The 15,611-nt window shown below is 41.2% G+C and overlaps 1 long non-coding RNA gene across 2 annotated transcripts; it reads left to right on the top strand.

Moving 5' to 3' along the window:
* The first annotated feature begins 2,026 nt into the window (after nt 1–2,026).
* LOC103638969 (uncharacterized) lies at nt 2,027–3,587 on the top strand. Of its 2 annotated transcripts, none has more exons than XR_559142.4 (3): nt 2,027–2,243; nt 2,327–2,399; nt 3,569–3,587. It is a non-coding gene; the product is annotated as an uncharacterized lncRNA (long non-coding RNA). The 2 variants fall into 2 exon arrangements; XR_559141.2 differs by lacking the exon at nt 3,569–3,587 and adding an exon at nt 3,048–3,078.
* The last annotated feature ends 12,024 nt before the right edge of the window (nt 3,588–15,611 follow it).

Genomic DNA, 15,611 nt, shown 5'->3' with positions numbered 1-15,611 from the left:
TCCGAGATAGGAACAGTTTCTGCAGCTTTGGTTTCATCTCCTTCGCGCTCAGCTCTAGCAGTAGAGCGCACTCTGGCCATTTGATTTTGAATTTCTTGAAAATTGCTTGGAAATTAATAACCTTTCTTCTGAAGCTCTTCTTCTGACGAAGCAGACACTAAACTGGAGCTTCGTTTGAATGCGAAAGTTAAGCTTCGGCTATGGTTAAAATTTTTTGCAACAAAACAGTGCAATAGCAATGAATGTTGTGGTAACTTCACACCTACCCGTCTGTTTATATAGTGCTGCAGGTAAGAAGGTGAATCGTCAGGATTTTCACACCAGGCAAACAGTTGCTCGCACCCGCTGCGCGGTGGGCTGCAAAAACCAAAATAGTGAACCTGCATGGTGGGACCGCTACGCGCTCGAAAACTACATCGTTTCTCGACAACGAGCTCAGGGAAGGTGTTTTTCGGACCTTCGGCTTCCTGAAGCCTAAGAGACTTTTTTCACGGATCAAGCTCGTTACGAAAAACGATCTAGCACCGCGAAGGGGCTACTGTTGGGACCATGCTTCGTCGTCGAAGGTCCTGCAGAAAGAGACAGCTTCGGCTGAAGCTGCTCGTACGTGACGCCGAAGGCAACATTCATGAAGCTTCGGTATTACAGCATATCCGAAGATGAAGGGTCGAACCGACTTAAAGATAGAATGACCTTTTAGTCCATAAGGGTCTGAGTCATTGTTGTAAACTTTTATGAGGGGCATGATTGTAATCTTTCACAGGCTGTGTCCTGTGCCTATAAATAGTGAACAGTATTCCTTTACTGTTCACGCATTCCTGTAATTGCTAACGCATCACTCGGGAATTATTCTTTGTCAAGGCAAAGGTATAAATGTACCTAAACGTTGTATTTAAAGATCTTAAATTCATATAATAAGATATGTGAATGATGTTATTTATTTTCGATGTATTTATCTTTAATGTTTCATGTTTTACTTTACTTTGTATTATCTTTATAAGTTTAATTACGAAGGTGAAACCTTCGTAATATTATACTCGTGACCTTCGTCCGAAGTTCATTAAATCCTTGTGGAAATAATGCTTCAACGGACGAAGGGCATTGATATTTAACATTTTATGTTGCCTTGTTCTTAATTCATAGCATTTGAGAACAAGTCCCCAACATTAGATACTTAGATCCATCTTCTATCCGCATATCATAACCATTACGGGTCCTTCAAAATTTAGATGTGACCTTAATGCTTTGATATTTGATTGGTAAGGGTCTACAAGATCATATGACCATATTATGTCACAACGCAATCGGATACTTACCCTGATACTTTGTATTTCTGTTTGGAGGTAGCATTGATATTGTCAACTGTAGTTGTGTCATCTGAGCCCCCTTATTCTTAAGACTCACTATATTTGGAGAGGTATCCAGGAGATCATGGATGAATAAATGGATGAAGATGTCATAGTCAAGGCTGTGGACTGCTCGAACCAATCAGAGGTGATAAATCAGTGCTAGTTATTGCTTTATATTTCTGAACAAGACGTTTCTGTATGTTAGAAATTGTTGCGACATTTGCTTAGGGATTCCCATGTGCCATGTTACTAGTTACACTGCTATTGCTGGTCTCATTTAGTTTAACATACCACTGTTAGATCTTAGAGGTATATATTGCTAAAAAGAATGCAAGATCATTGATTCATTGTGATACCACCTGTGCTAACTTATTTTGAGTTTTTGGCCATCCAGTACTTGTACTACAAGTGGCATTTTGGAGAAGTGAATAATTTGTGGAAGTAAAGAATTACAAGCTTCTGTATCTGAGCGCTTGTTTTCATGAAGGTCGGCTGAGTAACTTGAGTATTTTTAATGACAAAAGTTACAAACACTAGATGGCTAATGCTATATGTTTCCTCTTGTAGGTTCACATGTTAATGCATGCAACTAAAGTGCATTACCAATGTCCCAAGAGGGTAAGGGTATAGTCTGATGTATCTAAAAGGATTGCTAATGGAACTAGTGTTCATGTAAATACTCATACTCCTGTTCAAAATTTGAATCTGGATATTGAAGAGCAATCACACAAACACTCGATTTCACACATCGAGGAGCCAAACACTAATAATTCAGAAGGATCCCTGGCTGGTGTTGTCTAGGATGTATTCCGCAGGCAGGATCTTCCAAAGCTTAATGAATATCTAGCTGTTCATCGGGAAGAATGTGCAGCTAGATGTCAAGCAGTGTCTTCTGTAATGACTCATTTCTTCCCTATGTCAAATTAGTCTTAAATAAATTCTCAATGGTGTTTCATGTTACTATACTTTTGATGCAGGTTAAATATCCTATTTATGATCAAACAGTGTACCTTAACGATTATCATAAGAAGATGTTGAAGGATCAATATGGTAAGTACTAAGTACCAGAGAGAGGATTACTATTTTTATTTCCAAATGTTTGACTGTTGTTTGCTCCATTGCATCTAGGCTCTAGGGGTGGTAATGGATCATCGTCCAAATGTTTCTTCACAATTTGTTTCAGCCCTTAATTAATTTTAGTTCTAAAATGAATAGAAATAGAGCCCAATCCTAATATGATTCGACCCTTAAATTTTATAGTGTTAACTTTAGAGCCCATTACCACCCCTAATTGCATCTTGTTTCATGTAGTAACTTCACCATCTTCTCTAATTGAGCCTACTGTATGCTTTGCAAACTACATCAAGATGATTAAAATTTGACAATTTGCCACTCCAAACTTTAGGCTTCAATAAGTTTCCAGGTTTTGAATTTCTTGTACATGGTCACTCCATGTGACTCTTGTGCCCCCTACTGTCTGACTGAAACAGTGCCATTCCTGAGGCTGCATTTGTCGCCAGCCAGCACTTCTTACTGGTCAAAGAGAGCAACAATGACCTCCTTCGCAAAATTCACTTTCATTTAGATAACCACAACTGACGATGTTTGCAAATTGGCTTGCTTGTCAACTTAACGTTACTTCTATTTGTGGAGTTTGGGTATTGAAGCTTGTATGTCTTGTTGGGTTCATTTTCTTAGAGGGACTGAAGAAAATCGAGCAGATTACAATGGACTCAGCTTCGATCGAGACCAATATGGTTAGCCTGCTGTACCATTTAATTGATCCTCGTACTTTCCCACTGTTAACTGTAATTAGGGTCTTATATGCACATATCAACTCTTTGTAAGTTATTCTTTGAGGTCATGGATCCAAGTATATCACCTGATAAACTGTGTCAAGCATTGCAAGCACAACGTGCTTGCAATGCCAGCCAATTTAACACATCATCTCTCATTGTTCTAGTTGAGCATGATGATCTTGGTAGCTGTGTGAGGTTGCTGTTTTTCATTAGTAGATCTGTGTACCTTATCCTTGCTATAATGTCCATATATGCTGTGTGCATGAAAGTCTTGCATTGAAAATGTCATGTGCTACAATCGTTAGGACTATTAATAGATGTTGCTCTGTCTATCTATCCATTTACATCGCTGGAAATTCCCATGCCCTTTCATAGTACGCCTGTGAAATGCTCACTGCTTTTCTATTGGTTTGTGTGCAGTTCAAGCTCTGCAAGATGAGGTCTGTTCAGTTTGGCTAGAAAGGCATCCCCTACCTGAACACCTACGACGGCCGCACCATCCGCTACCCCGACCCGCTCATCAAGGCCAACGACACCATCAAGATTGATCTGGAGACCAACAAGATTATGGACTTCATCAAGTTTGACGTCGGCAACATGGTGACTGGCGGGAGGAACACCAGGCGTGTAGGAGTCATCAAGCACAGGGAGAAGCATAAGGGCAGCTTTGAGACCATCCACGTGTTGCTTGGAGCTTTTTGCTATGTCTAGTTTTCTCCTATTTGTTGTACAAGAAAACATAGAATGGAATTCAAATTTGGTAGCCGCAAAAGTGTGGAGACTTGAATTCATATAAAGTTAGGCTTAACATTAGTGCAAACAGTTGTATTTTAGTTTAGATTTAGAGTACACTTATGTATGCGTTGTTTGACAATGCTTATTTATGATATATTGAATGGTACTTATTTATATTATATTAATTATAATGTTGTTCAATATATGCGTATGTATATTTCTCTTTCAAATTATTATAACGTGATATCTGAAAAATGATTATAAATTTAAGAATGTACTGTCGTGTAAGTCATTTCGTTTAAATCTTAATAAGACGGTCACCAAAATGTCTAATATCAGTCTCCTAAATAAGACGGTTTCTAAAACGTCCATTATTAGTCACCTAAATAAGATGATTTTCCTATTGTAATCATCTATTATTGTAGGATATTCGAGATAGTTTGATAAATACTTTATGACTTTTAATGTTTGTATTCTCTACTGTTCTTTAGAAGCAGTGTCTTAAAAAATCTAATTCAAGTCGGTTTATCGGACAAAATGACTTAAACAAATACCTTTTTCAGACGGTTATAAATTAAAAATTGTCTTATATAATATCTTTTAAGACGGTTTATAACCATCTTAAATGTGGGACATCTTTTATGACTCCGTCAAATTTGGACACTTCATAAGCGTCTTAATAACTGGAAATTAACCGTCTCATATAACATGATTTGTAGTAGTGAACCTTGTGCTAGTCGTAGCAATACAAACAAGCATGATATAGGCAAAATTAACATCACATCAAACATAAAAACAAACTATATAAGAATATTCTACGCGTCCTAACGAGATTGTAAAAACAAGAACCACTAAATTCAGAGCTACGATTATTAAGTTATGAATTTCTGAAGTTATTTAACGCTTAGAATAGGTTAATCCAAATGAAAAATTTTATTTCAAGTTTCATAGCTAAATAGTGTTACTAGTTGATAGAAAATGTTAATACAAAATTATTGCAACTGGAATGACTTAATTTGGAGCTAAAATGAATTAACTATGAATTATACAAGTTTATGGAATTATTTTCATACTAAAAACCTATTTCTTTATTAATTTCTAAATATCCTAAGTGTTCTGGACTGGGCATAATATTTCTTAAAAGATCAGGAGCCTAAATCACAATTTTCCCAAGACTCAGTATTCCCACAGTGTGGACTGCGGGTTTATTTCAAATAAGTGCGGGGGTTCTTTATGAATTATGCCATGGCCGAAGGGGTATGGGTTACTCAGGGCCGTTGGATTCGACTTGGACGCGAGAGATTAAATCAAGCCCCCCGAACCGGTACCTGGCATCTAATCCCGGCCGCTCCAGCCAGATCCAACAGTTAGGATACCGTTTCCCCGTAGATCTAATCATGCGCGCCCAATCGCAGATCGATGGCCCACGTGCATCTTCCCCAGGTCGAACGCACCAGTGGATGGAGCTCACAGCGGCACCATCGTTGTTCCCCCGACTTGAGTCCCCAATGCCCGAATCTCCGATTAGACCCATGCTAAACGTGAAGGACAAACAGGTGAAGTCGTGGAGATGAGTCTCACCATGAATCGCACAACAGAAAGCTACGACCATGGCGCACGGCGGTTCTGGCTCAACCGAAGTGCTCCGGCGAGCAATTAGACCACCCCTGGAGGATATCCTCGCTCGGAAGGACCATGGAGATGTGCGGGTAACACAAGCGAGCATCCTCGGCCATCCATCAGGGACCCGACGACCACCCACGCTTGAATCAGTCACGGCGGCTTGGATTCTCCCCCCTCTCCCTCTCTGCAGGTTCTCCCAATATGGTGGAGGTGCAGGCGCAGACTTAGGCCGAGGGGAAGAGTCACGAGGGCCCCAATTTATACCCAGGGTCGAATCCTAACAACCATGGTTGGTTTCACACGGCAGAGTGGAGCTTCCGTGATACCCGGTGGCAGTTTTGCAACGAACCAGCGCTGGGAGAAGGTTCTTACGAGTTGGTCCCACACGTCAAAGGGCGGCGCGAGCCAGTCGCGTGTGGAGGAGATTGCTGGCGAGATGGCCCATTTGTTAGCATGTGGGGGGGTCACGGCGTTCGCCCCATTTTGGGCCGTCGGTAGAGAGGGAAAGGTACGGGCTTTCTAGGCTGGGGTGAGTTAAATTTGGCCCAGGTAGCACAGGGTGAGTCCTTCTCTTTTTCTTTTTTATTTATTTAATTTTCCTGGTTTCTATTTAAAACTCAAATCAAACTCAAGGTTGAATTCCAAACTTTTTACTTTTTGATGCACACGTAAAACACCAGCATGGATGGAAAAATTTATATTTGTTTTATTTTAGTTCTTTTATACATGATTCCAATCATGAACTAGATAATAGTTCACATCTCATGAATTTTAGGAAGATATAATGTATATTGTAAATTATATATTTAGTTTAGTCATAGTTCATATAATTTCACTCCAAGAATAATTTAGTTTATCTAGGTATCTTTTTAGTAAAAAAATTATATTACTTTCAGGACTAGTAACTTTGAAATTATGAATATTCTCAAGGAAAGGTGTTTTGATTTAAAACCCTGAAGAATTTTCCTTATTTTCATATGATTAACTTTAGGGTGTTACATTCAGTTAATTTCACTCTGGGAGCTTCCTCTTTTGCGGGTGTTTCTAGAGCATATGTGCTACCCTCTACGGATGGCAGAGAGCAGGGAGACGTGCTGATAGGTACGGTCTCAGTTGATTCGTTTGTTGCCCATGCTCTTTTTGACTCTGGCGCTAGTTATTTGTTTGTTTCGGAGAATTTTGTGTCGCGTACTGGTCTTTCTGTGCAGAGGATGGGTCACCCAAATATGGTTAGTTCTGTTAATGGCTCCATTAGTAGTTGTTTAGTATGCCAGGGTTGTTCCGTGATTCTTGCTGATGAGGTCTTTTTAGCTAATCTCGTGGTGATTTCCCTAGGGTCATTTGATGTTATCTTGGGTATAGATTGGTTAACTTAGTATCGTGCAATTATATCCTATTTTGGAAGACAGTGTTATTGTAGGCGCCGTCGGGTAGGGAGGTGGTATTCTTGGGAAGTTCTCCAAAGTTCACTCTATCCTTGTTGTCCCAATTACTTCCGAATCATCGGTCAAGGAAGTCGGGAATCTTCTTCTCCATGGTGGTGGAGAGTGAGGCTGCGTTGCGGGTGCAGGACATCCGTGTGGTGTGTGATTATGCCGACGTGTTTCCAGTGGAGCTTCCAGGCATTCCACCGGAGCGCGACGCGTCTTTTGAAATCAAACCGATTCCGGGTACGCAGCCTATTCATAAGGCCTCGTATCGGATGGCTCCAAAGGAGTAGGTTGAATTGAAGCGGCAAATGGACAATTTGCTGGCTAAGGGTTTCATTAGGCCTAGCAGGTTACCTTGGGCTTTCCCGGTATTGTTTGTTGAGAAGAAGGACAAAAGCAAGAGGCTGTGTGTGGATTATCGTGCTTTAAATCAAGTGACAATCAATAATAAATATCCGCTACCTCGTATTGATGTTCTCTTTGAACAGTTGAGGGGTGCCTAGGTGTTCTCTAAAAATGATTTGAACTCTGGTTTTTATCAGTTGAGGATTCGTGAGGATATTGAGAAGACAGCTTTTTGCACCAGGTATGGGCATTTCGAGTTTATCATCATGTCTTTTGGCTTAAATAATACCCCTGCTGCTTTTATGGAAGCAATGAATAGGATGTTGCATGAGTTCTTGGATGACTTTGTGGTGGTGTTTCTAGATGATATTGTGATTTATTCAAAAACGGAGGAAGAGCATGAGCGGCATCTCTGTCTCATTTTGGGTGCTCTTAGGAAGAATCAGTTCTATGGCAAATTAAAGAAGTGTTCCTTTTGGCTGTCTAAAGTTGCTTTCCTAGGTCATGTGATTAATCAACATGGCATTGCGGTTGACCCCAAGAATGTCGCTGTTGTGGTGGAGTGGAAAAGACCCTATAGTGTCTCAGAAATCCAAAGTTTCTTGGGGCTTGCCGGATATTATCCGCATTTCGTGCCAAATTTTTCTAGCATCACTAAGCCATTGACTAGACTCTTGGAGAAGGGTGTTCTTTTCATCTGGTCCAACAATTGTGAGGTCAGTTATCAGGCATTGAAGAACAAGTTGGTGAATGCTCCTATCTTAGCCTTGCTTGAGAGTGGTAAGCGTTTCACAGTTTTTACCGATGCTTCTCATATTTGTCTTGGTTGTGTGTTGATGCAGGAAGGCAGAGTGATTGCTTATGGCTCGTGGGAGTTGAAGAAGCATGAGGGGCATTATCCTACTCATGACCTCGAATTGGCCACGGTTCTCTTTGCCCTAAAATTGTGGAGGCATTATCTCTATGGCGAATCTTGCGACATTTACACCGATCATAAGAGTCTCAAGTATATTTTCACTCAGAAAGAGCTGAATTTGAGGCAGTGTCGGTGGCTTGAGTTGATAAAGGATTATGATCTATCCATTCAATATCACTCGGGGAAGGCAAATGTGGTGGCTGATGCCCTTAGCAGGACCGGTATTCCAAAAGTAGCCATGCCTTTGATTGCCGATCTGGATCGTATGGGGGTTGCATTGTGCTATGTCGGCACCGCTAGAGAGGAGACTTGGATGCTCATTCAATCCTCCCTTTTGGAGAGAGTGTGTGTGGCTCAGCAGCAGGATCGTTTGTTGTGGGAAGCTCGAAAGAGGGTCGGCGATGGTAAACCCCGTGAGGTCGCCATTGATGAGAATGATTTGGTTCGTTTCAGGGGCCGCCTTTGTATGCCATAGAAATCAGAGGTGAAGATGGATATCTTGAGAGAAGCTCATAAAATGCCTGACACCGTCCACCCTGGAGAAACCAAAATGTACAGGGATTTGAAGCAAAACTTCTGGTGGAAGAGAATGAAGGTTGAAGTTTCTAAGTATGTGGCAGCTTGTGAGGTGTGCCAGCATGTGAAAGCCGTTGGAAATTCCAGAGTCGAAGTGGGAGCATATCACTATGTATTTCGTGGTTGGCTGACCTCGGTCTCCTCGAGGTAGGGATGCTATATGGGTTGTAGTGGATCGCTTAACTAAGTCTGCGCATTTTATTCCCATGAAAACCACAAATTCAGCTTCAGAGTTGGTTCCCTTGTATATGAAAGAAGTAATCAGGCTTCACGAGGTGCCGAAGTCCATTGTTTCAGATCGAGACTCCAAATTTGTATCCAAATTCTGGGAGAGTCTTCACAATGCTTTGGGTACCAAGCTTTCTCTTAGTGTTGCTTTTCACCCTCAGACTGATGGTCTCTAGTTGGTCCTGATTGGGAGGCCCAATTACAAGATTAAATTGGTATGCCTTCAATAAATATGAGGGAACCAAAGGCATCAAATTAAAGAAGATGATGAGACATGTCTTTCCTAGGTTAGGTTGATAAAGTAACAAGATAATTCACAAGGAGAGGCCAAATACAATAGAGACCTCAACCTGCATCAACTGAACAAGAGAATGGTTCTAGAAGGAGACATGACTTGAGATCCTTGGTTTAAGCTTGGGTACATTTTATGTCCAACAAAGAAATTATCTAAGCATTTGTTGGGACCATGCTTCGTCGCCGAAGGTCCTGCAAAAAGAAACAGCTTCGGCTGAAGCTGCTCGTACCTGACGCCGAAGGCATCATTCATGAAGCTTCGGTACTATAACATATCCGAAGATGAAGGGTCGAACCAACTTAAAGATAGAATGACCCTTTAGCCCATAGGGGTCTGAGTCATTGTGGTAAACTTTTATGAGGGGCATGATTGTAATTCCTCACAGGCTGTGTTCTGTGCCTATAAATAGTGAACAGTATTCCTTTACTGTTCACGGATTCCTGTAATTGCTAACGCGTCACTCGGGAATTATTGTTTGTCAAGGCAAAGGTATAAATGTACCTAAACATTGTGTCCAGATATTCAAAATTCATTTAATAAGATATGTGAATGATATCGTTTATTTTCAATGTATTTAACTTTAATATTTCATGCTTTACTTTACTTTGTATTATTTTTATAAGTTCACTTACGAAGGTGAAAACCTTCGTAACATTATACCCGTGACCTTCGTCCGAGGTTCATTAGATCCTTGTGGAAATAATGTTCCGGCGGACGAAGGGCATTGCTATTTAACATTTTATGTTGCCTTGTTCTTAATTCATAGCATTTGAGAACAAGTCCCCAACATTGGCGCCCACCTCCGGTGAACTCACTTCCACTTTTTTGAGCTGATGGCTTCGTTCAACATTCAAGCTGGAGCTGCTTCGGCTCCGAAGCTGGTACTCCCGATAATAGGCAGTTCATGCTCAGAGCCAGCCAACAAGAAGCAGAAGAAGGAGGCACAGAGAAGGGTACAACATGTCGGGGTGCAAGGACCCTTCATCAAGTCAAAATGGTCTCACATTCCAATTACCTTCTCCCAAGAGGATCTTCAACTCAAGGATTACCCACACAATGATGCTATGGTTATCTCTTGTGTGATCAAAGGATTTCTGGTCCATAATGTTTTGGTTGATACAGGCAGCGCAGCTGATATCATATTTGCTAAGACCTTCAGACAGATGCAAGAGCCCGAAGACAAAATTTATGATGCCACACATCCCCTTTGCGGCTTCGGAGGAAGGCAGATTGTAGCACTCGGCAAAATCTCAATGCCAGTGACCTTTGGATTTATCAACAACACAAGGACTGAACAAGTTGTGTTTGATATTGTTGACATGGAATACCCTTACAATGCAATCATTGGTCGTGGTACTCTCAATGCCTTCGAAGCAATTCTACATCCAGCTTATCTTTGCATGAAGATACCTTCGGACCAAGAGCCCATTGCTATTCATGGAAGTCAGGAAGCTGCCAGAAGGGCCGAAGGAAATTGGACAGACTCAAAAGCAGTCCATAATATAGATGGAGCTGAAGCTTGTGAGCAATACAAGTTCAGAAGGGATAAAGCTGCTTCGGCTGATCAGCCGAAGCCCATGCTCTTATGTGAGGACATAGCAGAGCAGAAGGTGCTATTGGGATCTCAACTGTCCGAAGAACAGGAGAAAACCTTGATAAGGTTTTTGTTCAACAATAAAGATGTTTTTGCTTGGTCAGCTAATGATCTTTGCGGAGTTAACATGGATGTTATTGAGCACTCGCTCAATGTTGATCCATCCTTCAGACCCAGAAAGCAGAGGCTTCGGAAGATGTCTGATGACAAGGCCGAAGACGCTCGGAATGAAGTGAAAAGACTCCTCAGTGCCGGAGTTACCAGAGAGGTAAAATACCCAGAATGGTTGGCTAACACTGTTATGGTAAAGAAGGCCAATGGTAAATGGAGAATGTGTATCGATTTTACTGATCTCAACAAGGCCTGTCCGAAGGACGAGTTTCCATTGCCAAGGATAGATTCCTTAGTAGATGCAGCAGCTTCATCAGAGCTTATGAGTCTGCTGGATTGCTATTCAGGCTATCACCAAATCTGGATGAAGAAGGAGGATGAACCGAAAACCAGCTTCATAACCCCTAGTGGAACATATTGTTACCTTTGGATGCCTGAGGGGCTTAAGAATGCCGGAGGAAGCTTCAGCAGAATGACAGCGAAGGTTCTCTATTCTCAGATAGGCAGGAATGTGCTAACTTATGTTGATGATATCATTGTAAAAAGCACGAAGCAAGATAATCACATTGCTGATCTGCAGGAGACCTTCGCTAATTTTAGACAATCTAGTTTAAAGCTGAATCCAGAAAAATGTGTCTTCGGAGTGAAGAAGGGGAAATTTCTTGGTTGCCTAGTTTCAACAAAGGGAATTGAGGCTAATCCAAGCAAAATCGAAGCTATACTTCGAATGGAACCACCAAGTACAAAGAAGGGGGCTCAAAGATTGACAGAAAGGCTGGCATCTCTCAACAGATTCATATCTAGATCAGCAGAGAGAAATTTACCATTTTTCGAAATGCTGAAGTCAGCCGAAGTTTTTCAATGGGGACCAGTCCAGCAGAGAGACTTCGAAGAACTGAAGCAATATTTGATAGATCTAACAACACTAACTCCACCAACGCCAGGGGCTCCTTTGTTATTATATGTGGCAGCTTCGCACTCAGCGGTAAGTGCAGCACTTGTCCAGGAGAAGCTTGAAGGCCAAGTCAAGAAGCAGGCCCCAATATATTTTGTATCCGAAGTTCTTTGTTTATCAAAGAAAAATTATACAGAATTGGAGAAAGTACTGTATGCTGTTTTGATGGCCTCCAGGAAGCTTCGACATTATTTTCAAGCTTACAACATAATTGTTCCTTCTTCACAACCGTTGAAGGATATTATGAGAAATCGAGAAGCTACTGGAAGGATTGGAAAATGGGCTGCAGATCTCAATGAATTTTGTATTGATTATGTCCATAGATCTTCGATTCAGTCCCAAGCGTTGGCAGACTTCATTGCTGACTGGACGCTAGGGGCTCAGGAGGAAGAAACGAATAAAGATGCCGAAGCATGGACAGTGTTTTGCGATGGGTCTTGGGGAACCTTCGGAGCAGGAGCAGCTGTTGTGTTGGTTTCACCTTCTAAAGTTAAAACTTGTTATGCGGCAAGACTTGATTTCAATTGTACAAACAATATTGCTGAATACGAAGCTCTGCTCTTGGGTCTTCGGAAGTTAAAGGCAATGGGCATCAGAAGGGCCATTCTTAAAACTGATTCCCAAGTTATTTCTGGTCATATTGACAAGAGCTATAAAGCAAGAGATCCGAAGCTTGAAAAATATCTAGATACAGTCCGAAGGATTGAGGCTTCCTTTGAAGGATTCTCTGTTTAAAATATTCCTCGTGGAGAAAATGAATATGCTGATCTATTGGCCAAGTCAGCAGCACAGGGGCTGCCTTTACCTTCGGAAGTATTTTTCGAAACAATAAAAGCACCTTCGGTCGAGCTTCTTGAAAGAGCGGTCCTCAATATATCCCCTGTCTATAGTGAAGATTGGAGAACTGAAATCATCTCTTTCCTTCAGGGTAATTTTCTTTCAAACGACGAAGCTTATAACAGGAGGATAGAAGCAAGAGCTCGACCATATGTCATAATAGAAGGAGAGCTATACAAGCGTGGGGTCTGTTCCCCGTTGCTCAAGTGTTTATCCAGATCCGAAGGTATAGAATTGATGAAGGAAATACACGCAGGCCTGTGTGGATCTCATATTGGATCTAGGCCTTTGCTCGGCAAAGTTTTTCGTCAAGGATTTTATTGGCCAAAGGCAGCTTCGGATGCAGCGGATTTAGTCCAAAAGTGCGAAGGTTGTCAGAAATGTGCAAGAGATCAAAAACAACCTTCGTCTTTAACTCAATTAATACAACCCACTTGGTCGTTGCAAAGGTGGGGCCTTGATTTACTAGGTCCATTACCACCAGCACAGGGAAACTTAAGATATGTTGTAGTGGCAGTGGAATATTTTTCTAAGTGGATTGAGGCAAAGCCTCTAGCCACAATAACTTCGGTTACTATTCAAAAGTTTTTCTGGCAAAATATTGTTTGTCGCTTCGGAGTGCCGAAGGCCATTATTGTGGATAATGGGACACAGTTTGATTCCGAAGCTTTCAGAGAATTTTGTGATCAAATTGGCACGAAGATCCATTTTGCATCAGTTCGACATCCGGAGTCAAACGGACTTGTCGAAAGAGCTAACGGGATCATAATGACAGGAATAATGAAGTCAATCTTCAATCAGCCCAGGGGAAAGTGGCCAGACGAGTTAATCAAAGTGGTGTGGAGCCATAACACAACCATGTCAAGATCAACAGGCTTTACGCCTTTCAAACTATTGTTTGGGGATGAAGCAATAACCCCGGAAGAGGCCAAAGCAGGATCAATAAGAACGGTAGCTTCGGCAGAAGGTGAAGACGAAGCTGATTGCTCTGTGGAAAAAGATGTTATAGAAGGGATCAGACTTCAAGCTGTGGAAAACATCAATAAATATCAAGCCGAAACAATAAAATGGCGTGACAGGAAGGTTAAGCTGAAGAATATTGAACCAGGACATCTGGTGCTTCGAAGAGTAGCCAACCCTGAGACAGTAGGCAAATTACAGCTGAAGTGGGAAGGACCTTTTTTGGTAGTATCTTCGTCAAGACCTGGTTCCTATAGATTGAAGGATATGGACGGCAACGACATTCCTAGATCATGGAATGCGGATGAGCTTCGACGATATTATGTTTGATGTAATTTTTTCTATTCTTTTTTGTGGCACCCTTTTCCTTTCCAAAGGGGGAGAAAGGTTTTTAATGGGGCCACAACATGTAATTTTTCTTTTCCTTATTTCAATTCTATAAAAGTGATATCCCCCAAAAAAATGTAAATGTAAATGCCAAGGGAAAAGAAAAGAAAACAGGTAGAAGCTCAAAAGTCGTTCCTAAGGGAATGCAGAGCTTACAGCGAAAAGTCAACGCTGATTCCGCTGAAAGTAAAAGGCGAAGAAGCTCCTAAGGGAGGCTTACAGCGAAAAGTCAACACTGATTCCGCTGAAAGTAAAAGGCGAAGAATCTCCTAAGAGAGGCTTACAGCGAAAAGTCAACGCTGATACACCGAAAAGTAAACGATGAAGCTGAAAAGTAAAAAGATTTGAATCATTCCCAAGGGGATGAAGGGCTATGATTATGGTTTTTTGAACATGTGTCCCAACATTCATCTGCACAATACATTTCATCATGTCATTTGCATTCATAAACATTCATTTAGACATATATAGAATCATCATCATACCACACAAAAAAGATAGGTGTTTCGGCAATGAGGAAAGACTTCGAAAAAGGAAAAAAATTATGCTTCGTTGTGTACGAAAAGAAGGGAAGGTGTTTTTCGCCTTCGGCTCAAAAAAGAAGTTTCGTCCACAGCAAAGCAGATTGTACACAGATAGCGGAAACAAAATATATTACAAGGTATGTACAAATTTACATGAGTTTTTCCATAATTATATTACAAAAGTCTCTCCAGAATTTTTGCAGGAAAGAATATTGTAGCAACTATAAAGCTTCAGCTTTGTCATACTTCAACTTTGTCATACTTCAGCTTTATCATACTTCAGCTTCATCATACTTCAGTTTCGTCATCCTACGTATATTAAAGAACAGAATAAGAAAGGTGCAAATTTCAAGGAGAAGGTAAAAGTAATAAATATAAGTTTCTTACTGGCTTAAGATGACATCGAGCTTCGTCACCCGCCATTTTCCGCCCGCCATTTACCCAAATCTGGGTCATAAATCTATTTCCGATGCTTTGGGCTAGGCTTGGAATATCTATCAGATCTAATGATGATAAGCTGAAGTTTGGTCTATTCACAATTTTTCCATGCGTGCAGCCAGCCTTCAGAAAAGCGGTAGCTGTGCCCCGAGAAGCTACCAGGGCGCAGAAGTCAGCATGGCCACCAATAACTTCGTCAAGAGCATCAACCTCGCCTTCAATATATTCTAATGTGTTGGGCAGGTTTTCAGCTGAAGATGTAAATTTTTCAGAGCTGGCTCCGATAGAATGAAACACATCCTTCAGCCGCTGCACGCATCGGCTGCCGAAGCTTAGGCATTTCTCTTGAAGCTCCTTCAAGGATTTTTGCAAATTTGAATTCTTCTCCATCTCAGTTTTAAGACTTGGTTCAAGGTGTTTCTTTTCCTGCTCAGATTTTTCTGATTGTTTGAGCAATTCATTCTTTAAACTGTCATTCTCGGCTTGGACCTCAGCCAAGGAGCCTTCCA

The sequence above is a fragment of the Zea mays genome, chromosome 1, assembly GCF_902167145.1.
Source record: "Zea mays cultivar B73 chromosome 1, Zm-B73-REFERENCE-NAM-5.0, whole genome shotgun sequence".
NCBI lineage: Eukaryota > Viridiplantae > Streptophyta > Magnoliopsida > Poales > Poaceae > Zea > Zea mays.
The sequence above is the reverse complement of the archived record's forward strand: the minus strand, read 5'-3'. Positions and strand labels throughout refer to the sequence as shown.